The 14,993-nt window shown below is 40.3% G+C and overlaps 1 pseudogene; it reads right to left on the bottom strand.

Moving 5' to 3' along the window:
• Nucleotides 1–14,993, bottom strand: part of LOC113015543 (neural cell adhesion molecule 2-like) — a 298,755-nt pseudogene that overhangs the window by 141,688 nt on the left and 142,074 nt on the right.

Here is a 14,993-nt window from a genome sequence, read left to right as displayed (position 1 = left end):
TTGTGTGAGAGAGTTGCATTACTTAATTTGTTGGCTTGATGGAGACTTTACAGAGTCTTCCTCATGTTAACACTGCATTACAAGAAGTGCTTATTCTGTAGTCATTTTTTTCCTTTAATTCTGTTTTTTTTTCTTTTCGCCCAATGTTAGGCCTATCTGACCTCAACTGTTTAGCTGCCAATAATGGTGGATATTATGCTATTACAGTACTGTTACACAGAATGTATGTTAATCCATGCAGCATTCATATTTGAATATGTTATTTTTGATAAATAAAATCCATACATTCATAATAATCAGAATTGTGTTTTTGTAGTAATTTGCACCTAAAACCTAAAACTTTTTTCAATTGATGAGTAACACTACAAAAGAGTTAATATCAAACTTAACTCTAGTTATGAGTTAAATTTTACTCTATATGGTAGTAGAAATTTCACTCCGTGAGAGTTTAGTTTTAACTCCTATAAAGAGTTGAAAAATCAACTCCCGGAAAAGAGTTACTCTAACTCTGCACTAGAGTTCATTCGATGGTCACGCATGTACGCTCAAATGTAGTTAATCTGAACTCCCTGAGAGTTTATTCCAAAGACCAGAATTTGCTGTGTAGCACAAAGCCTGTGCCTTGCTTTATGAAGGAACCAGTTATGAGACAAACTGACTCGCTCAGTTCGAGCAGCAACATAACACTGCGAATTTCAGTAAAAGACTGTCGGCTCTTTCCAAAGTTCTCCTTTCTGTATTTCACTGCTTCCTGGAAAGAATTTCTGGGGAATCTACTCTCCATCCATTGTTTCAGACGCGGACACTGCTGACAAAGTAGATCGTAAACCTCCTTACGGTCAATGTTGCTGCCGTTTCTTTGATTAGGGTTTTTAAACACAATCCGTTCTGCTGTGCTACATCTAACACCGTCATTGCACCTCTGCGCTTTGCATTATTTGATGCATGTGGAGGTTTCTGCTACCATGGGATGGCTACATCTTTTATTTCTGTATCTGCTCCTTGTGGAAAACATATTTTGGATTTTCTTATTGTCCAGATGATCAATTATGTCTGTGCACTCAGTCTTACGTTCGTCATTGATGTTAACCAGCTCAAAGTAGCCCAGGGTCATCGGTGAAGCGACCGTCTCTTTCAGAACCTCGGCCGCAGTTAGTCCCTTCTCCCACAAAGATACTTGAACTGTTTTAAAGCATCATTTAAAAACAACAACTTCTCTCTTTTTTGGCATTTAGTCCCCCCTTCTGTAAAAGACAGAATAGTAATCTCTCACCTTAACCATCTTCTTATATTTATTGAAAGGCCTCCGTGCAAGGTTGAACACAGTTAGTGTTGTGTGTGCCATCTGAACTGGATTTCAGTCTGAACTGATGTCCGTGTTGGTCCTGCAGAAAATCCGAGTTGGAAAAGGTAGAAGTTTTTTATGTTGCATAAACAAAATGTATTTCATTTTGTTCATAGTCTATTTAAAGCCATGATCCTTTTCTTATCGCTTTCACTGGAGTGGGTAAAATGAGTCTGCAAAGTTAAAAAAAGAGATTTACATTTATTGTTTATTACTTTTATTGGACATCATCCGATCCCATTTATGCACATTTAGGATATACAATAGATGAGAATGACATGGTCAGCTGAAACTAAAAATTCAGCTGAAACCAGGCCAAGAAGATGAAAATTCTGTTGAAAATGGGTGAAGAAGCAGAACAATGCTACTGAAAAGTTGTAAATAAGCAGAACCTTGCGCAGAAAAGAGGTCACAAAGCTGAAGTTTCTGCTGACAACAGCTGAAGAATCTGGAATTTGTGTTGAAAAGGGGTGAAGAAGCTGAAATTTGTGTTGAAAAAAGTTTAACTGCAAACTGAAAAAGAAATGTTGCCATCAGCGGGACTTAAAACCCAGGCCTCCCACTCTGAGAATGGCTGCTCATCTCACTGAACTAAGACACAGCTCACCATGCAAGCAAAATCAGTGATCACACTTGTCATGTGGTCCATTAATTTCAATGGGCCAAAAAATTGCAAAAAAGCTCAATATCTCAAAAGGTATAACTGTTATGATCACCAAAATATACTGCAGTGTTGCGTAAAGATGAAGTGACTTCGTACAGGCCCGATTTGCAGACGCTGTGCGCAGAGGTTCAGGAGCAGAAGTCCCATTGTACCAGGGCAGACCCGACGATGTTTACATGAACACGCTTTTTAGCATTTCTCAATTGACCACTTTTGACACATGGTTGCTGTACCCACTGGGAGATGGATTATGAGTTTCTGAGAATTTCAGAGATCCTTTGTGTTAAGTCTAATTGTTGAATGTTATCATTATGCTTCTTAAATTTGTAAGGTCTGAGTTCAATCTATAGGATCAAGACATTCCTTTGTCTCTGACCACTGTGCTGGGAGAGGCTTTTATTGCAGATACATCCTATCTGGAAAATCTGTTTCTTGTGATGTTGCTTCCTGCTTATATGACCCTTTTGGTCAGCAGGAGGTCACACACACACACACACACACACACACACACACACACACACACACACACACACACACATGCATACAGATGTTTACACAGGGGGTTTTACGTGGGAGGTGCTGTGATGTGTATTGTGTGTATTGTGCTAGCAAGTAAAAGATGTTCATCTTGTTTTTGTCGTTAACAAGAATACGTTTCTAAACCAGCAGGGCTTGTGGAAACACAGACCCAACTCTTACAGATGAAGGTCATGTGAAGGTAGGTGTAAAGCATCTGGTTTACTGTTGGCTGGTTTCATCTGTGAAAAAACAGCATATGAAATGAATTCAAGAGAAGCTGTCAGGCTTTATCTGACACAATATAAAGAAGAAAATCACCTCCATCACAAAGAGGAAGTGTACTCAGTTGCTCTCCTCTACTTGGATTTCTTGTAATTTACAGGAAGTTGCTGAATACCTGATGTGTTCATGCAGTCAGTGACTCTTGGCTTTATTCTAAAACTGTCATTCTCACTAATCCAGTCAAGTTTTTGTCGAAGATTGTTTGACAGATAGGAGATGGAGGCTAAACTCAGTATTCTGGGGATAAAACTTAAACTCAAGAGCAGCTTTAATACTCCAGTGATCGGTCTGTCCGCACAGCAGATACAGGTTCATAATTTTATCAACACATCCATCCACAGATGTAAATCCAGAGCAGCCATGTTTACCCACAGCATTCAATTACAGAGGATGATGTATATTAGTTGCTCAAAGGCACTTCAAAAATAGAGGTTTGTCTGTGATTGCAGGGACAAAAACAATGAAAAAAACGCATTCAACAGGTATATGTGTAAATCTTTATTCATTTCAATTCAATTCAGTTGTATTCATATATCACCAAATCACAACAAAAGTCACCTCAAGGGCTCTATTAGCCCTTACATTCTGCTCATATTTCATTCATTCACAGAAAGAATTCTGATAGGTTTGTAGCTTAAACCTATTCGCTGGAGCGTTGAAGGTTCATTAACATATGACGTATACATACACACAAAGAGTACCTTACCTTTGTGTTGTGTGTGTGTGTGTGTGTGGGGGGGGGGGGGGGGGGGGGGTGTCAGTGTGTGACCCCATAAATAACTTCCCTAAACCTGCTGGTCTGGAAGTCCAGCAGTTCATCTAAACAAAAAGCACTTAGCCTAAAACAGACATAGATACGTTTATCCTACCATAAAACAATAAGAGAAGGTACGACCTCTCCCATGCTCCCAGGATGTGGGTGTGAATGCCAGAACACTCTGGAATGCACACAAAGTTTTTGCAGACTATTAAGGATCAAACCTCTACCATTGATTATAAAACTCTAAGCATATATGAGTAGATATTTCTAAGCATAAATGACAATCCACTATATAAACCTGACAAATTCCCTCATTATCATTGTCTTTAAAAAAATGCCCTTTGCTTTGCAGAGATATAACAGTGTTCATAAAGGCACAGTGGACACATGAACCAAACAACACAGAAAACACCAAGAGGCTGTTTAAAGAAGGCCACAGAGAGAGGAGTAAAAAAAGTCGAGCAGGGTGGAGCACTTCAGTCATGTAGGTGGAGGCTTCACACCATCAGGCCATAAAAATAAGATCCATGATTTGAACTGAACCTGAAACAGTCAGTGCAGAAGCTTTAACAGTGGAGTGATGTTTGGAGTTAGAGCTTTGGTCAGACCAGACAACAGAGCATCAGTTCATCAAACTGGCTGCTGATTAAAAATGGTCCTTACTGCTGTAATGATTAATGCAACACTGTTGTTCTTTCATGTGTTAATGTAATGTACTCATGTGTTTATGTGAGTGTCACTGACCAAGTTCTGTATGAACCATACATTCAAACATTTGCAAATATGTGATATCTTGATAAACCGAGCAGATATTTGAACTTTCCACAGCTACATTCTCGCCTGAAAATATGTTAAAAGTTTATTTTGTGACCCAGAAAGAGTAATAAGAGTAATATTAAAAACTTAGTAGCTGCCGACATTGTTGAAAACTGGAATTGGCTGGGCCACGCTATGAATTCTGGGATACGGTGGGCCACGAAGGACACACCCGACCCATCCTTCAAATTCGGGGAAAAGGAGAAGAGATTTGTCAGCTGCATTCGGAGAAGTCTACGAATTTGGACAGCCTTCAGCACGTCGCTGTGACATAATCGGCCTACAAATGCAGCCTCAAGAGGATGCAGCCCATGAATTTGGACACCCCCTATAACAGTTTGTAAAACCTCTTAAATCTGATGAGATGGATTTACAAACTAAAAAAATGTCAGGCAAAGAGAAGATTTTTTTTATACAAAGTGTTTTCCAGTGGGCTGTACTTAAGGAGGAAAAAGTCACATGAAGCTAATAAACAACCACACCAACATAAAATAATTAATTTGCCTAACCTAAACCAACACAAAAACACTCACTGATCCTGACATTAGAGCTCACAAAAATTCATGTATGTTTGTAACACGGTTTGACTTTGTGTCAGTAAATCTCATGAACAGCCTGAAGATGAATAAACTGTAGTTCAGAGTCACTGACAGCACAGACACACACTGTTGGTCTGAGTGTGAGCATGATGATCATCAGAGATGTCTGCTGGATGTTCAGGAAAGTTCATTGGTGTCTGTCCTTAGATCGTCTGACTCACAGTTCATTTCTGTCTCCTCCTGTGTGACCTGCAGGTGAGAAACAGGTGTGAGGTGTCAGCTGTCAGTGAAGAACAGAACAGAATCCATCCCCTTTTCCCTCATAGCAAGCAGGTCTGGCCCGGATCTCGTATCAAGCCAGCACTGCTGGCTGACTTCTGGCACGATAAGACGTTTGTCATCCAGATATGGGCCAGGCCTGCCATAGATGGCACTGTCTATGTGATGTCATGCCATATCTGGCTCGATTGTGGTTTGGTTTATGTGGCCCAGGCTCATAGAAAACAGGCCTGGCCGGGATCCAGCATCAAGCTGGCACTTCTGACTGACTGGTGTCATGGCAGAGTGTATGTCAACCAGATGCGGGCCAGGTCTGGCAATGCGGCACTATTTATGTTCCTATTTTCCTATTTTAGTTAGAAGACCCAAATGCCATGTTGCAATACTATACTGCTATGGTAGCCAATGTTTCAAGTGCACGTTTGACAGGTTTGTGAGTGTACACTTTATCCAAAACCTAGTGAGGGTTTACTCATCTTTGCCAGTGAGTGGATGTAGCTCAGGCGGTAGAGCAGGTCACCTATTGATCGGAAAGTTAGTGGTTCGATCCCTGGCTTCTCCAGTCTGCATGTCATGAGTGCGAGCATATATGAATGTAGTTAGGAAGCACTCAGTTAAGAGAAAGTGTGTGAATGTAGCATGTTGCATAGAGCACTTTGAGTAATCTGGGAGAGTTGAAAAATGCTGTATAAGAATCATTCCATTCACTGTCTGAACAAAGTTTTGTCATGTTGCTTTTGCACTATTATGCACATGTTGTTATTACATGGCTTAATTAAGGTACACATTAGGCTGAATTCTGGGACCAGAGCTGAAAGTGTTCTGGGACAGCACAGGGCCAGCAGTGTGTCTGCAACTGGCCTTGTGCTGGCCCATGTGTGGGTCACCAAAGGGTCGTCATTCTTTGTGGTATGTGGAACATGTGTAAGCACATTGTGTGGCCCAGATTCGGGCCATGCCAATTTTGCTATGTGGATAACAGGTCTAACAGTTCGTTCAGGGTCGGAGGTCATGTTGGTTTCATCCAGCTGATATGCAGATCTGTGAGAGCTCATTAAATAGTGATGGGATTTCCGGCTCTTTTTAGAGAGCCGACTCTTTCGGCTCCCAAACGGCTCTTCAGGTTGTTTTGTTGCTTTAATTAATTTATAATTAACAACAATATAAAATTATGCACAAAAGGGATAACTAATGTTAAAAAGGTGGTTTTATTTATATATGTTTATATATAAATATATACAGTGGCCCCTACAGACAAAGCACGTACAAACTCCAAAACACATTTCTAGCGTTAACTGAACTTCCAAAACAGAGCTACCTAGATCACTTAAATTACACAATTGAAAGCGTGTATTGTTTGTGTATTTATACACAAATAATATATTGTTCATTTACCTGTTACTACAACACACCAAATCCGGTCATTGGTACATCCTGGCTTGTGTAGCCACTAGGTAACAAAAGCTCAACACTGCGCCTAGCGTCCTGGAGCACCTCTGTTTGTGTTTTGTACGTGTTTTGAGTTTTTATGTGCTTCTGAGTTTTAATGTGTTTTGGAGTTTTTTACGTGCTTCGGGGTTTGTACGTGCTTTGTCTCTAGCAGCCACCGTAAATATACTTTGATTTATTCACTCCACATAAAATGTAATAAATATATCATATAATACAAAAACCAACTATTCACATTTCAACTTTTAACTTTAAATTTTCAGCTTTTTCTTTTTAAACAAATTTAAAGTGAAACAACACAAAACACTGCAAACCACAACACAATAAAATATAAATTAAAATATGAAAACAAAAAGATGCACATTCTCTGTCATATGGACCTGCATGAATAAACTTTCTGAATCCTTTATCATCCGCAACTGAAAATAGTTGTGGATGATTACTATACCTTTCTAATGTGATGTTGTTGTCCCTGGCTCTCTTTCTCTCTCTCTCCCTCCCGCTCTGTTCCTGTGCTACTTGAGTGTAACTACTGCCCCTCCCCCCTCTGCCCAGCGCAAAGCACAAGGCTCGCACGTGGAGTGAAGCGGAAAAAAAGTGCGAGAGAAAGGGTGAGAGAAAGAAGAAATAAAAAACCATGGCTCCCAATAAGGAGCCGGCTCGCATCGTTCACTTCAAAGACCCGGCTCTAAGAGCCGTTTCGTTCACAACCGACACATCACTATCATTAAAACATGCCTGAGACTTTTGGAAGGTCAAATCCTCGAATTTCTGAAAATGTGTTTGTTTATTATGAGGCTGGAACATCTGAACCTTTGATTCAGTGACAACAGCTCTGTCACACCAAACAAACTACACTGTTTACATAATTTACAATGTTTATATATGAAGCACTTCAAATACTAGGATAATAATACTAAAAGTGCAAACTGAAAAAGGATTCTTTTAACACCTCAGTGAGCTCAGTGTGATTGTGTCATTAACCCTGATAATTATTGAATTAATTATCTTTAATTTCCTAATACAGTTGTTACACAGGCAAACTGGGGTTTGTCAGTTTATAGTACAAAGCTCAGCTCGTATGTTCTCAACCATGAATGAATTAATTTTAAAACAAAATCCAGAGGAGATGATGATGTAAGAGAACAACAATTTATCACAGCTGGTCCAGATGTGTCAGGGATCACTGATGATTTCAGCATGAGAGGTTCAAATTTATAATGTGATCAGTCTCCTCCAAAGTTTGTAGAACGATCCAGGCAGTGATTCTGGAATTTGGAAACTGCTTACAGATTAGTAACTCTGCTCAGCTGGTCTCAGGAACATTACAGCAAGAGGGCAGAAACTAGAGCTGGGCGATATAAATTTTTTCATATCACGATATGTTTTTTTCATTTCAGGCGATAACGATATATATCACGATACAAGCCAAATAACTATATTTGTAAGATTTAAATGTGCCGTTGCTCACAATTAAAATGTGAAATAATCAGCAGCTTGTTTGGATTTAAATATTTATTTCTCATAATAAGTTTAACAGGGTAGATGTACTTAAGGAACATGAGACTTTTTCAAATAAATAAAGGCAAATATTGCAAACTACACAAAAGGCAGCCGCTAAAGCGTTTAAGTTTCAAAATAGAACAAACAAAACAGACTACTAAATTGTCAATTCCACTTAGAAACAAAATATTAATTCTAAAAATAAATCTTAGTTTGTTTTACAGAAGAACAGACTGTTACGGTCGCTGACCTCTAGTGGCTCTCCCTCTGTAGAGGAGTGTCTTTTCTCCTTTTCTTGTGTTGCAGGTCTGCCTCATGAGCCACAGCTGAGGTGTGTTCCAGCTCGTCAGCCACGGCATATAGTCTGCCATCCTAAACTGCCACACCCCTGCCACTTCCCCCATTTTTGCCGGAGCTGTGAGCTGTTGTGTTTTGGGCAGCGGGCCTTAGTGTGTATGTGTGTGAGACCTTAAACTCTGTGGAACTTTGGTTTTCTTTCTTTCATTGTAAGCAAAGGTTGTGCGATTGTGTTATTGTGTTAATTAGTTCATTGTTGTGGAAGCAGGTAGGGGTTCTCTGCCATTTTAGTTTCAACTGTTTTCTCCTGTTTTTGGTTAGACAGGGAGCTCAGCCATTGTATCTTGTTTTGGTTAGTGAGTACTTGGTTTGATTTCTAGCTAAAGGGGGTGTTTTGTTTGTTGTTTTGGCCTTGGAGACCCTGAAGAAAAGAGCTTCCCTGTGTTTATTTTTACTGTAGTAGTTTTGGGCAATAAATCATGTTTAATGCCATCTATTCTCCAGTAGTTCATGTGTTCTCTTTCACTTTGTGTTACCCCTCACCCCAGTCAACACTTCATTTGTAAGTGGGGCGTAACACAGACAAAATTGACTAAGTTTTGTCAATATCAAATCAACTGAGAACTAAAAGGAAATTCTCAATCTCTCCTTGTTGTATAGCTGAGCTTTTCAAACAGTTTTAACAGTTACTTTAGTCTGACAAAATCCCAATGACGAATTAGCGCTTCCAGTCAGAGATGAGCATGCACCGGTTTACTACTAAACTACTATGCTACTACTACTATGCTACTGTTTTTTGTCAGACTTGAAAAAGCCGAAATACCTTCACACTACGGAACTTCTATGGCTCTTCCGTTCGACAATTGGAACCATCATCTGTTTTCTCTTCGGTAACCTTCGGTCACGCTCTCGGTTGATTTTTCTCTAGTCGGCGCACTCATTTCCTCCATTACCCGGGCGGCACGGCGGCTGGCTGCTTCCCAAACAAATACACATGTGCGGCTTGGCACTTGGGCTGTACGTAACAAGTCACGTGATGTGATGCTGCGGCTGTGATTGGTTCGGCTCTGCGCTACTTAATTTAGATTGGCTGTTCTTTTTTTTTTTTTTTAAAAAAGAGGACAAGAGAGATGAGGCCTATCGCAATAGTTTAACTTTTCTATCGAGAAAACGTTATTTTGCAATACATATCGTTATCGTTCTATCACCCAGCTCTAGCAGAAACACAGCTACAGTATTTTGCCTTGATTTAAACATGGCAGACTGACAACAAACACACATCAACAACCAGGAAGCAGCTTCACCTCTGATCACACACACACTCAACTCTATGGGCTCAAAATGTGGTCATAAATAGATTTGTGCGTGCGTAAAAAAGATTTGTGCGTGGACTTAGCCAAAACAAACCCCTGCAAGTTACAACTACGAATTTTGACCTTATTTTTCTTCCTGTCATCTGATTGGTCAATGTCATGTCAATCACAAATGTAACAATCCAATCAGAGAACAGATGGGTTTGGCTGTCAGAGGGGCGCTTTTTTGAACTGCAGGTCTTTGAAGGGTAATACAGTTTGAAGCTGGACGATCTCTATATAAATATCCGATAGCAGCTAGGTCCCCTAACTTTCAGCAGCTGTTGAAAGGATAAAGTTGTGGTATATCAGTGGTTAGAAATACCATTATTACTTTAGGATTAGTTTAACACAACGTCAGGGCTGACCCGGGACCATTGCTGTGAGTCACAGTGCGCAGCATAAAAGTCCTTTCACATCGGATGCAGGATGTGCTGCTAATGCTAACTGCTAACTAAAAGCAAAGGATCCAGAATTTGTTGCTGGCTGCTGGGCTCTGTGGGTTTTTGCAGCAGCTCTACCTGTACTAGATGCACCTGCTTCTTGTCTTTTCTATCTCTGACTTTATGTCCTCTACAAGAGCTTCTTTTCTTTTTGCTAGTTCTTCAAATGTTCAATAAAAACATGTATGCTAATTCATAACGAAGAAAGCTTTGTAATGAAGACTGTCATTTCCAAAGCACTGCCCCCCCCCCCCCACCCTGCATCTCCAGCGCTGTTGAAAAGGCTGTGGAAGTCCCTGTATTGAACACGTAGTCCTGTGACACAAAATCACCAAACTCGGACGACCACAGATTGTTTTCCTTCGTGGTGATGAAGGAAAACGCTGGGTTGGCATGTAAAAGGGCATTTATTCCCTTCAAAGACCTGCAGTTCAAAAAAAAGCGCCCCTCCGACAGCCAAACCCATCTGTTCTCTGATTGGATTGTTACATTTGTGATTGACATGACATTCACCAATCAGATGAAAGGAAGAAAAATAGGGTCAAAATTCGTAGTTGTAACTTGCAGGGGTTTTTGGGCTAAGTCCACACACAAATCTTTTTTACACATACAAATCTTTTTTACAAGTACAAAATATTTATGACCACATTTTGAGCCCAAACAACTCTACTCACTCACCTGGAGGATCAACAACAGTCAGGGAGATGGAGCTGATGAGTTTCCATGAGTTTGTTTCTGCCATGAAGCCATAACACTTGTATGTTTCAGCATCATTAATCGTCACATCCTTCAAAATCAAAGACACGTCTCCATCCTTCATCTGTCTGTCCTGCAGATCCACCCGGTCCTTAAAAGATGGATGCTGGCTGTCTGGAACAAAGTAACCATCTCGGTACAAAAGCACATATTCTTTCTTCAGGTCATCTCTGCTCCACTCTACAGCTCTGATGTTGTTGTGTGGAGCTCGACATGTCAGAGTGACGTCCTGTCCAGACTCAGCTCTGATGGTTTTCTGGACTGAAAGAGGAAACAACACAGAGCAAGGGGTTAAAGGTCAAAGTACAATTATGATCAGAATGATTGACTTTAAATATTTTGTTTATTTCCTTTGACATTTGAGTTTTTAGTCATGTTGGATTTAATGAACCTCTGAACATCCAGCAGCTCATCCATACAACAAACACACATCAACAACCAGGAAGCAACTTCACCTCTACTCACTCACCTGGAGAAACCCTGAGGTAGATGATGCTGATGAGCTCCCATGAGTGAGTTTCTTCCATGTAGACATGACACTCATATGTTTCAGCATCATTAATCGTCACATCCTTCAGAATCAAAGACGCATCTCCTTCATCTGTCTGTCCTGCAGATCCACCCGGTTCTTAAAAGATGGATGCTGGTCGTCTGGATCGAAACGACCATGCTGGTACAAAAACACATTTTCTGGCAACAGGTCAGCTCTGCTCCAATACACACGTCTGATGTTTGGAGATCGACATGTCAGAGTGACGTCCTGTCCAGACTCAGCTATGATGTTTTTCTGGTCTGAAAGAGGAAACAACACAGAGCAGAGAGGTTAAAGGTCAAAGTACAATTATGATCAGAATGATTGACTTTAAATATTTTGTTTATTTCCTTTGACATTTGAGTTTTTAGTCATGTTGGATTTAATGAACCTCTGAACATCCAGCAGGTCACCAGTGACCCACTGAGGGGGAATTTTAGCCTCATGCTAAACATGCAAAGTGTCAGAAACTACAAGATGTTAGCTTCCACAGAACAACAACATGTGCTGATAATAAGTGAACAGAATGTGTGAGAGAAAGCAGCCTCTCATTATAAGACACTGTGAGTCTCTGCATGCTGCCTTTATGGAGCTACAGCTGTTTGTATACACTGAACAAAAAGCTTTGTAGCTGCATCCTGACTCCTGACACTACAACACACCACACTGACACACACATTACACTTCTTTGTCTCTGTCACAGCTGGATTACAGATGTTAAGTGTCCACCCAGGTTCATGTCTCATTCACACACAAATGGCATTCTTTACTTTTAGTCTTATGACCATATGTTGTATATTTATTGTATATTTATCACCCTTAAAAACCTATGTCAGACATTGGTTTATGGACTTTGTATTTTGAAGCCTCAACATTTGCTTTATTGCTATCGCTATGTGGGTTTTTGTGAGCCTTTTGGGACCATATGAGGACGAGGGATCAGAATCTGGAGTCGTGCACACTACTGTTTCTTTTAGTGTGTATCCATAAGATTTGTACAGCAGATTCAAGTTGTGCCTTGAAAACAGGAAAGTCATCTGCATAGAGGAGAACTTTAATAGCAGGCTTGTATAAAGTGAGGCTTTGTGCTCACATTTGCTGCAAACACTCGTTTTACTTCTGTCACCCTGTTTTGATGCAGAATTCACTTGAAATCAGGGAAGAACGGGACTTTCTTTTTAAATGTGTTCTTGTGAATTGATTGTGTACCTCATACATTTGATTTGACTTTCTGTGAGACAACAGTCATCTGCTGGCCAAATAAGTTTTCCAAATACCTCCACGTGATCAAGCCTGGATTTAGAAAAGAATAGCAAAAACAATCTGCACCTCCTGCTTCAGATGCAAGTTGTGTTTCTGTGTTGAAAGACAGCGGCGGTTGGGGAGACCTCGGCTCATCCAGCTGGAGAGCCTGACCAGGAGGAGTCGAACATTAACTCAGCTCTTCCAGGGCACCCTGCAGACTCTGCTGCTGGCATTGGCGAGGGAGTGCGGCCGCCACTGGGATGACGTGAATGCCAAACTGGCATCTATCACAGATCGACTGCAGGTATGCGAGTCAGACCTTCTGAGGAGGGTTTCACTTTTCTCTTTTCTCTATAATTGACTCTTTTCTTTCTCTTTAAACTTATTGTCTCAGAGTGGGAGGGATTTGAAGCACAAAGGGAGGAGCTTGTCGTTTGGTTGGCTGATATGGATGTCCACCTGAGTGAGGTTGACCAGCTGACAGGAAACACCTGTGAAAAACTGAAACAACTGCAGGTGTGGGCTTGTTTTGATATGACATATATTTGATATGATACATACGTCAAGATATTGTCCTAAACTGGACTAACAAAGGACCATGAGTCCAACATGAAACTTACCTTACATAACACTGCAGTTCATTGATAATTTTAATCAAAAACTTGTTGTTGAAATATTTTTACTGAACATGCAAACATCTGCTGATGACAATGTCTTTATTGGTCTGTTATGAAGCTATTGCTATTTCTAATGTGTTTTTATCACTTTCTGATGTTTTGTTAATTAAACAATACATGTATTAATTGTTGTGTTATCTATAGATATAGTATTGATATATATTTATTTATAGTATAGTAAAAAATATTATTATCACTGTTTAAATGACTGATAAGTGACATGTATTAGTTGTGATGTTGTGCTGAGGGTTAAAATGCCTTTTTGTCTTTTGGTAACTACGAAATGGCAATAAACCATTAATATATGTCTATGCTGTGCTCGTATTTATTTTAGCCTACTCAACTTCAATTTATAATACATTTTATTTTGAAAGATTTGAAATGGTTCCCAACCCAGCGGTCCCCAACCTTTTTTGCGCCACGGACCGGTTTATGCTCGACAATATTTTCATGGACCGGCCTTTAAGGTGTCGCAGATAAATACAACAAAATAAAACTAGTACCGGTACTGAAAAAAAGAAGATTTATTCATAACACACGTGAAAAGACCCAGGAAAACTGAGTAAACGATAAAAACGATAAAAATGATAACAAAATAATGCTGAAAACCGATAAAAAACCCTGAAAACCATACATTTCACACCTGACGCTCAACTCTTGCGGCCCGGAACCAAACGACTCACGGACCGGTACCGGTCCGAAGCCCGGGGATTGGGGACGGCTGCTTTAAAGAACTCAGGAGGATGGAGCCAATGAATTTGGAAACCCCCTAAATGTGATCTGATGAAGTGTGAGGTTGTGAGAAAGTCTCTGACTGCATTCATAGATGTGTCCTTTCAGCTGCTCGCTCTGATCCAACCTTTGGTCTCTAAGAAGAGGCTTCAGGGAGACGTTTGCTACGTTGGACTGTAGGACCATCAGAAATGTGTGCAGTAACAAAACAGGCAGCACTGAAAGCAGCTCTAAGTGTTTGTGTTGTTCAATGATTTGTGCACAACAACAACAATGGGACCTCTCTCATCCATCAGTCACCATGTGGACATTTTTCTGACACACTTTGAAGCTGATGGACGTTTTGTGTCTGCACCAAGTACGTTTTCAGCAGCTATGGCACCGGCAGGATTCACTTTCACAGACTCACAAGCACCAGCTTCACCCCTCCCCTCCCCCTCCAGCTGTAGGCTTTAACATTGAGTTTCCCCACACATGTTTACAGACGAGTTAGAGAGCAAGAGAAGAAGAGACGGATTCATAAATGTCTTTGTTTCTGGGCTATGTGCTGATCAGAGGTGGCCCATACTAAGGTTTCAGCAGTTGTAATGAATAAGGTTTATTGGCATTATTAACATATTAGGAGAAGATTTGATAAACAAAGAAAGAAAAATACCACTGTTGATCACAGTTGGATTTACTCTATTGTGTGTTTTGTCTGGGCTTTTTTTCGTGAATGAACTGAATGAATTATGGAGGTGAAGAGGAAGCTCTCTGTACAAAAAGAACAATGACAGTTTTTACAGGATGTTGTGTTTGTTCTA

Source organism: Astatotilapia calliptera, chromosome 3 (genome assembly GCF_900246225.1).
Source record: "Astatotilapia calliptera chromosome 3, fAstCal1.2, whole genome shotgun sequence".
Classification (NCBI taxonomy): Eukaryota; Metazoa; Chordata; class Actinopteri; order Cichliformes; family Cichlidae; genus Astatotilapia; species Astatotilapia calliptera.
Note: the sequence above shows the minus strand (reverse complement) of the source record. Positions and strands in the feature narration are given on the sequence as shown.